At 40.4% G+C, this 7,572-nt stretch overlaps 1 pseudogene; it reads left to right on the top strand.

Moving 5' to 3' along the window:
• Positions 1–4,824: 4,824 nt before the first annotated feature.
• Positions 4,825–5,926, top strand: LOC122700879 (annotated as a pseudogene).
• Positions 5,927–7,572: the final 1,646 nt, after the last annotated feature.

Here is a 7,572-nt window from a genome sequence, read left to right on the forward strand (position 1 = left end):
TAGTCAATAAAGAAGAAATAGATGTTTTTCTGGAACTCTTGCTTTTTTGATGATCCAGCAAATGTTGGCAATTTGATCTCTGTTTCCTCTGCCTTTTCTAAATTGAGCTTGAACATCTGGAAGTTCGTGGTTCATGTACTGTTGAAGCCTGGCTTGAAGAATTTTGAGCATTAATTTGCTAGCGTGTGAGATGAGTGCAATTGTGCAGTAGTTTGAGCATTCTTTGGGATTGCCTTTCTTTGGGATTGGAATGAAAACTGACCTTTTTGAGTCCCATGACCACTGCTGAGTTTTCCAAATTTGCTGGCATATTGAGTGAAGCACTTTCACAGCATCATCTTTTAGGATTTGAAATAGCTCAAGTGGAATTCCATCACTTCCACTAGCTTTGTTCACAGTGATGCTTCCTAAGGCCCACTTGACTTCACATTCCAGGATGACTGGCTCTAGGTGAGTGATCACACCATTGTGGTTATCTGGGTCATGAAGATCTTTTTTGTATAGTTCTTCCATGTGTTCTTGCCACCTTTCTTAATATCTTCTGCTTCTGTTAGGTCCATACCATTTCTGCCCATTTTTGTGCCCATCTTTGCATGAAAGATTTCCTTCGCATCTCTAATTTTCTTGAAGAGATCCCTAGTTTTCCCATTCTATCATTTTCCTCTATTTCTTTGCATTGATCACTGAGGAAGCTTTCTTATCTCTCCTTGCTATTCTTTGGAACTCTGCATTCAAATGGGTATATCTTTCCTTTTCTCCTTTGCCTTTCACTTCTCTTCTTTCCATAGCTATTTGTAAGGCCTCCTCAGACAACCATTTTGCCTTTTGTCATTTCTTTTTCTTGGGGATGGTCTTGATCACTGCCTCTTGTACAATGTCACAAACCTTTATCCATAGTTCTTCAGGCACTCTGTCTATCAGACCTAATCCCTTGAATCTATTTGTCACTTCCACTGTATAATCATAAGGTGTTTAAGTCATACATGAAAGGTCTAGTGGTTTTCTCTACTTTCTTCAATTTAAGTCTGAATTTGGCAATAAGGAGTTCATGATCTGAGCCACAGTCAGCTCCCAGTCTTGTTTTTGCTGAATATATAGAGCTTCTCCATCTTCAGCTACAAAAATATAATCAATCTGATTTAGGTGTTGACCATCTGGTGATGTCCATGTGTAGAGTCTTCTCTTGCGTTTTTGGAAGAGGGTGTTTGCTATTATCAGTGCGTTCTCTTGGCAAAATTCTATTCGCCTTTGCCCTGCTTCATTCTGTACTCCAAAGCCAAATTTGCCTGTTACTCCAAGTATTTATTGACTTCCTACCTTTGCACCCCAGTCCCCTATAATGAAAAGGATGTCTTTTTGGGGTGTTAGTTCTAGAAGGTCTTGTAGGTCTTAATAGAACCATTCAACTTCAGCTTCTACATACAGCATTACTGGTTGGGGCATTGACTTGGATTACTGTGATATTGAATGGTTTGGCTTGGAAACTAGCAGAGATCATTCTGTTGTTTTTGAAGTTGCACCCAAGTACTACATTTCAGACTCTTTTGTTGACTATGATGGCTACTCCATTTCTTCTAAGGAATTCTTTCCCACAGTAGTATATATAATGGCCATCTGAGTTAAATTCACCCATTCCATATGCAGTCTAAAAAAGAAGATGGAGTCTTTATTTTAATCAGATGAAAATTAGTTTACAATGTTGTGTTTGTTTCTGCCAGACAACATCGCAAATCAGCCATAATTATATAAGACGGGCTTCCCTGATAGCAGTTGGTAAACAATCTGCCTGCAATGCAGGAGACCTCAGTTAGATTCCTGGGTTGGGAAGATCCACTGGAGAAGGGATAGGCTACCCACTCCAGTATTCTTGGGCTTCCCTTGTGGCTCAGCTGGTAAAGAATCTGCCTGCAATGCGGGAGACCTGGGTTTGATCCCTGGGTTGGAAAGATCTTCTGGAGAAAGGAAAGGCTACCCACTCCATTATTCTGGCCTGGAGAGTTCCGTGGATTGTGTAGTCCATGGGGTCGCAAAGGGTCAGACACAACTGAACGACTTTCACTTTTCACTTTTATATACATATATGTGTGTGTGTGTGTGTGTGTGTGTGTGTGTGTATCACCTTCCTCTTTAACCTCCCTCACCTACCCCTATCCCAGTCTCACAGAAAACCAGGCTGAATACAAAATTGTCATATTTAAATAGAGCCCTGTTTTATATGTCCAGGGTATTTAGGTACTATTGAAGCTGAAGCTCCAGTCCTTTGGCCATCTGATGCAAAGAACTGACTCTGCAAAAATAGCACTGGACTTTAGGTACTATTACTACACTTAGGGAGGAAAGATAATCTAATGTTGACAGCTTGGCTTGTGACATTGTTTTCTAATTGTGTGCCTGAGGTTGAGAATAGCCCAGTCATTGCAAGGAGGCCTCTTGGTACCTGCAATTTTCTCATACTATTTCTCATCACTCTACCTCATGGACTTTCCCATGGACACAAACACTTCCTTTCAAACTTGATATTTTTTTAAACAAATACCTTTTCAGATCCTTTGACCTTGGAGTAATCTCTGTCCAGCACACACATTTCCTTCAGAAAACCTCACATCTCCAGCCCTCACTTCCATGAGGTTTCTGTTCAGATGTTTGGTGTGCTCTGAACACCCTATAAAACGTTGTTGTTGTTGTTGTTCACTCAGACATGTCCAACTCTCTGCAACCCCGTGGACTGCAGCACACCAGGCTTCCCTGTACTTCACCATTTCCTGAAGTTTGCTATGGTGATGCCATCCAACCATCTCATCCTCTGCGGCCCTCTCCTCCTCCTCAATCTTTCCCGGCATCAGGGTTTTTTGCAGAGTCAGCTCTTTGCATCAGCTAGCCAATTGATTGGAGCTTCAGCTTCAGCATCAGTCCTTCCAATGAATATTCAGGGCTGACTTCCTTTAGGATTGACTGGTTTGATCCTGCAGTCCAAGGTACTCTCAAGAGTCTTCTCCAATGCCACAGTTCAAAAGCATCAATTCTTTGGCCTTCAGCATTCTTTATGGTCCAAATCTCACATCTGTGCATGACTACTGGAGAAACAATAGTTTTGACTATAAGGGCCTTTGTCAGCAAAGTGATGTCTCTGCTTTTTTAATATGTTACCTAAGTTTGTCATAGCTTTTCTTCCAAGGAGAAAGCATCCTTTAATTTGATGGTGCATCCACCATCCACACTGATTTTGGAGCCCAAGAAAATAAAGTATAATATCCCCATTAACTTTCTACTTTATACTAGATCTCTTTCTTCGTAACAACTATCTCTCAGTACAGTATACTCTTTATCTAGAAGTAGGTCAGTCCTCAATTTATATTCCCCCAAATCACAGCAGAATTCTCATCTAAACTCCCCAATACATGGCCATTTGGGGAGGAGGCTGGATATGGGGTAGGAGTTGGTACTCAGAGATGGCACAATTCAAACTACCACACAATTGCACTCATCTCACACGCTAATAAAGTAATGCTTAAAATTCTCCAAGCCAGACTTCAGCAATATGTGAACTGTGAACTTCCAGATGTTCAAGCTGGTTTTAGAAAAAGCAGGGGAACCAGAGATCAAATTCCCAACATCTGCTGGATCATTGAAAAAGAGAGAGAGTTCCATAAAAATATCTATTTATGCTTTATTGACTAGGCCAAAGTCTTTGACTGTGTGGATCACAATAAACTGTGGAAAATTCTGAAAGAGATGGGAATACCAGACCACCTGACCTGCCGCTTGAGAAATCTGTATGCAGGTCAGGAAGCAACAGTTAGAACTGGACATGGAACAACAGACTGGTTCCAAATAGGAAAAGGAGTATGTCCAGGCTGTATTTTGTCACCCTGCTTATTTAACTTATATGCAGAGAACATCATGAGAAACGCTGGGTTGTAGGAAGCACAAGCTGGAATCAAGATTGCTGGGAGAAATATCAATAACCTCAGATATGCAGATGACAACTCCCTTATGGCAGAAAGTGAAGAGGAACTAAAAAGCCTCTTGATGAAAGTGAAAGAGGAGAGTGAAAAAGTTGACTTAAAGCTCAACATTCAGAAAACTAAGATCATGGCATCCAATTCCATCACTTTATGGCAAATAGATGGGGAAACAGTGGAAAGAGTAGCTGACTTTATTTTTCTGGGCTCCAAAATCACTGTGGATGGTGATTGAAGCCATGAAATTAAAAGACACTTACTCCTTGGCAGGAAAGTTATGACCAACCTAGACAGCATTTTAAAAAGCAGAGACATTACTTTGCCAACAAAGGTTCATCTCATCAAGGCTATGGCTTTTCCAGTAGTCATGTATGGATGTGAGAGTTGGACTATAAGGAAAGCTGAGTGCCGAAGAAGTGATGCTTTTGAACTGCGGTGTTGGAGAAGACTCCTGAGAGTCCCTTGGACTGAAAGGAGATCCATCCAGTCCATCCTAAAGGAGATCAGTCCTGGGTGTTCATTGGAGGGCCTGATGCTGAAGCTGAAACTCCAATACTTTGGCCACCTGACGCGAAGAGTCGACTCATTTGAAAATACCCTGACGCTGAGAAAGACTGAGGGCAGGAGGAGAAGGGGACAACAGAGGATGAGATGTTTGGATGGCATCACCAACACAATGGACATGGGTTTGAGTGGACTCCTGGATTTGGTGATGGACAGGAAGCCTGACATGCTGTGGTTCATGGGGTCGCAAAGAGTCGGACACAACTGAGCGACTGAACTGAACTGAACTGAACAGATGGCACAGGGGATCTCCTGAAGGGGAAATTTTCATACAGATATTATGGATTTTAATTTTTGAATGGAAAATTGTAGAATTTCAAACTTGTTGCAATGCCAGTTTCAGATACAACTAGTCATGTCATTTGTTTTTTTGTTTGTTTCCAGGTAGTCACCTCTCCTACATGGAATTGGGGAATGATACAGAAATTTCAGAATTTCTTCTTCTGGGATTCTCGGAGGAATCAGAACTGCAGCCCCTCATATTTGGGCTTTTTCTTTCCATATACCTGATCACTGTCTTTGGAAACCTGCTCATCATCCTGGCTGTCAGCTCAGATGCCCACCTGCACACCCCTATGTACTTCTTCCTCTCTAACCTGTCCTTTGTAGACATCTGTTTCACCTCTACCACTATTCCAAAGATGTTGTGGAACATCCAAACACAGAACCAAGTTATCACCTATGCAGGTTGCATCACACAAATTTATTTTTTCCTACTCTCTGCAGTATTGGACATCTTCCTCCTCACAGTGATGGCCTATGACCGCTTTGTGGCCATCTGTCACCCCCTGCACTACATGGTCATTATGAACCCTAGGCTCTGCTTTCTGTTGGTTCTGGTGTCCTGGACCATCAGTGTCCTGAATTCCTTGTTACAGAGTTTAATTTTGTTACAGCTTTCTTTTTGCACTGTTGTGGAAATACCTGACTTTTTTTGTGACCTCAGTCAAATAACCCAACTTGCCTGTTCTGACAACTTTCTTAATAATATGGTAATGTGTCTTGCAGTTGTGCTTCTAGGTGGTGGTACCCTGGCTGGTATCCTTTATTCTTACTCAAAGATAGTTTCCTGTATATGTAGAATGTCATCATCTCGGGGGAAGTATAAAGCATTTTCTACCTGTGCATCTCACCTCTCAGTTGTCTCCTTATTCTTTTGTACGAGCCTAGGAGTGTATCTTAGCTCTGCTGCTACCCACAGCTCACACTCAAGTGCAACAGCCTCGGTGATGTACACTGTGGTCACACCCATGCTGAACCCCTTTATCTACAGTCTGAGAAACAAAGACATAAAGGGGGCTCTGAAAAGATTCTTTGTGATGGTGCATCTAAAAAGGCCAATTATTGTGAACTTGGAAAAGTGCCCAAGAGTGCAGATCTCAAAGTCTCAGAGTCAGTAGTTGTGATTTTTAAATCAGACTTTGGAAGTAGAAGTTGCCCTGTTATTTGTTTCCTGAAATTCTCTCTTTTTTTTTTTTCCAACTATGTTACACAATTTAATTACTCACTTAATTACTCTTCTCTGTCAGATATCCAACCATTTTTCTTTTCTTCTTGTTCTTTCTTCCTATTTTTCCTATTTCATCCCCAAGCTTTGATATCAAAAAGTTGGAAATTCTCACTTATCTCATGAAACTGCTTGGATCTATTAAGAACAATTTCTTCTCAAATGACAAATACCATCCCAGGTGATGCATCTTATTTTTACCAAAAGAATAGTCATGAGTTACCACTCCATCAGAAAAAAAACTAAACTACTGAGTTGATTTTTACAACATTGTGGGAGAGGAAAAACCCAAGACTATAATTTTTCACTTCTGGGTCCATCATTCCTTTTTATATCACTGGCCTGAACTGGTGTTCCTGATAATGTAGACCTCAACATAACAGTCTGTTTTATAAAAGGTCATTGGGTTTTATTCTCCTAAATAGGATTCTATTCTCTTATCAGACTCTATGTACACATTCCCTACCATAGTCATTAGCAAAGCTGATTATCAAATTCAGATCTGCCAGTGTAGTCTACACAGAAACAGAAACTGAAATAAATCAATTGACTTAATATGATCTTCAGCCGTATTATGACTTAGTCAGAGTCATATTACTGAATATGAATCAGAGATGACATTGCATATAATTAAACAAATTTTAAATAATATTTTGTACTGTTACACATGCCACTTCTTTTTAAGCTGTATGTATACTCATTAAAGTATGGAATATCAGTGTAAGTGTATAAGGTGATTTATTCATTGAGGTAAAGGATTGATGAACCTGTTTTTATTTTTACTTATTGAATTACCTCACTGATCCTACTTGAAAATTTCAGGTGATGCCTACAGCTATTACTTTTTCCATTGTTCTAAATAAAACTTAGCATCCATTCTAAATGTTGTCAGAAACAGAATGAGCAGTGAATGGGCAGTATCATCCACTATTTATCTCACCTACACAAAGCAATTCCTTCAACTATCGTGATCAAAACTAAATCATAAGAATGTGCTTTCTTGTATAGACATAAGACCCAGGGTCAGCCTGTTCTGTACACAAACATGCATGTTCTTGCAAGCTCACCTGGTTATCAGGAAAGGAACATAAAAGAAGTCACTTTTTATTTTATTTATTTATTTATTTTTTTAAGAAGTCACTTTTTAATAGAGTTGTGTGGGGAAAAAATGTTGGATGAGTGTTGAAGTCCTTTAATGGACCAGAACCTGGTGGTCCGGAGTCGCCGATAAGAAAGTGAAAGAGAGAAAGAAGCTAATAGTCCCTGGTTTATGCAGAGAACCAATAAAACCCTAGAACAGGGCTTGCACTGCTCATGAAGGCACAGGGCACCCTCTCAAGGGGGTCTTGAAAGCCCGGGCAGGAGAATGAGCTTTGTGGGTTTCCACGCTCCAGAGAATTAGTGGGAGGGAGAGAGAGAGAGAGAGAGAGAGACACGAGGACCCAAGCTCTGATGGAGCAAAGGTGCTTTGATGATCTTTCTGTAAGTATATATAGGCTGTTGTACAAGGAATTTCTTTTGACAATGATAAAGATCAGA

This window comes from Cervus elaphus, chromosome 9, assembly GCF_910594005.1.
Source record: "Cervus elaphus chromosome 9, mCerEla1.1, whole genome shotgun sequence".
NCBI lineage: Eukaryota > Metazoa > Chordata > Mammalia > Artiodactyla > Cervidae > Cervus > Cervus elaphus.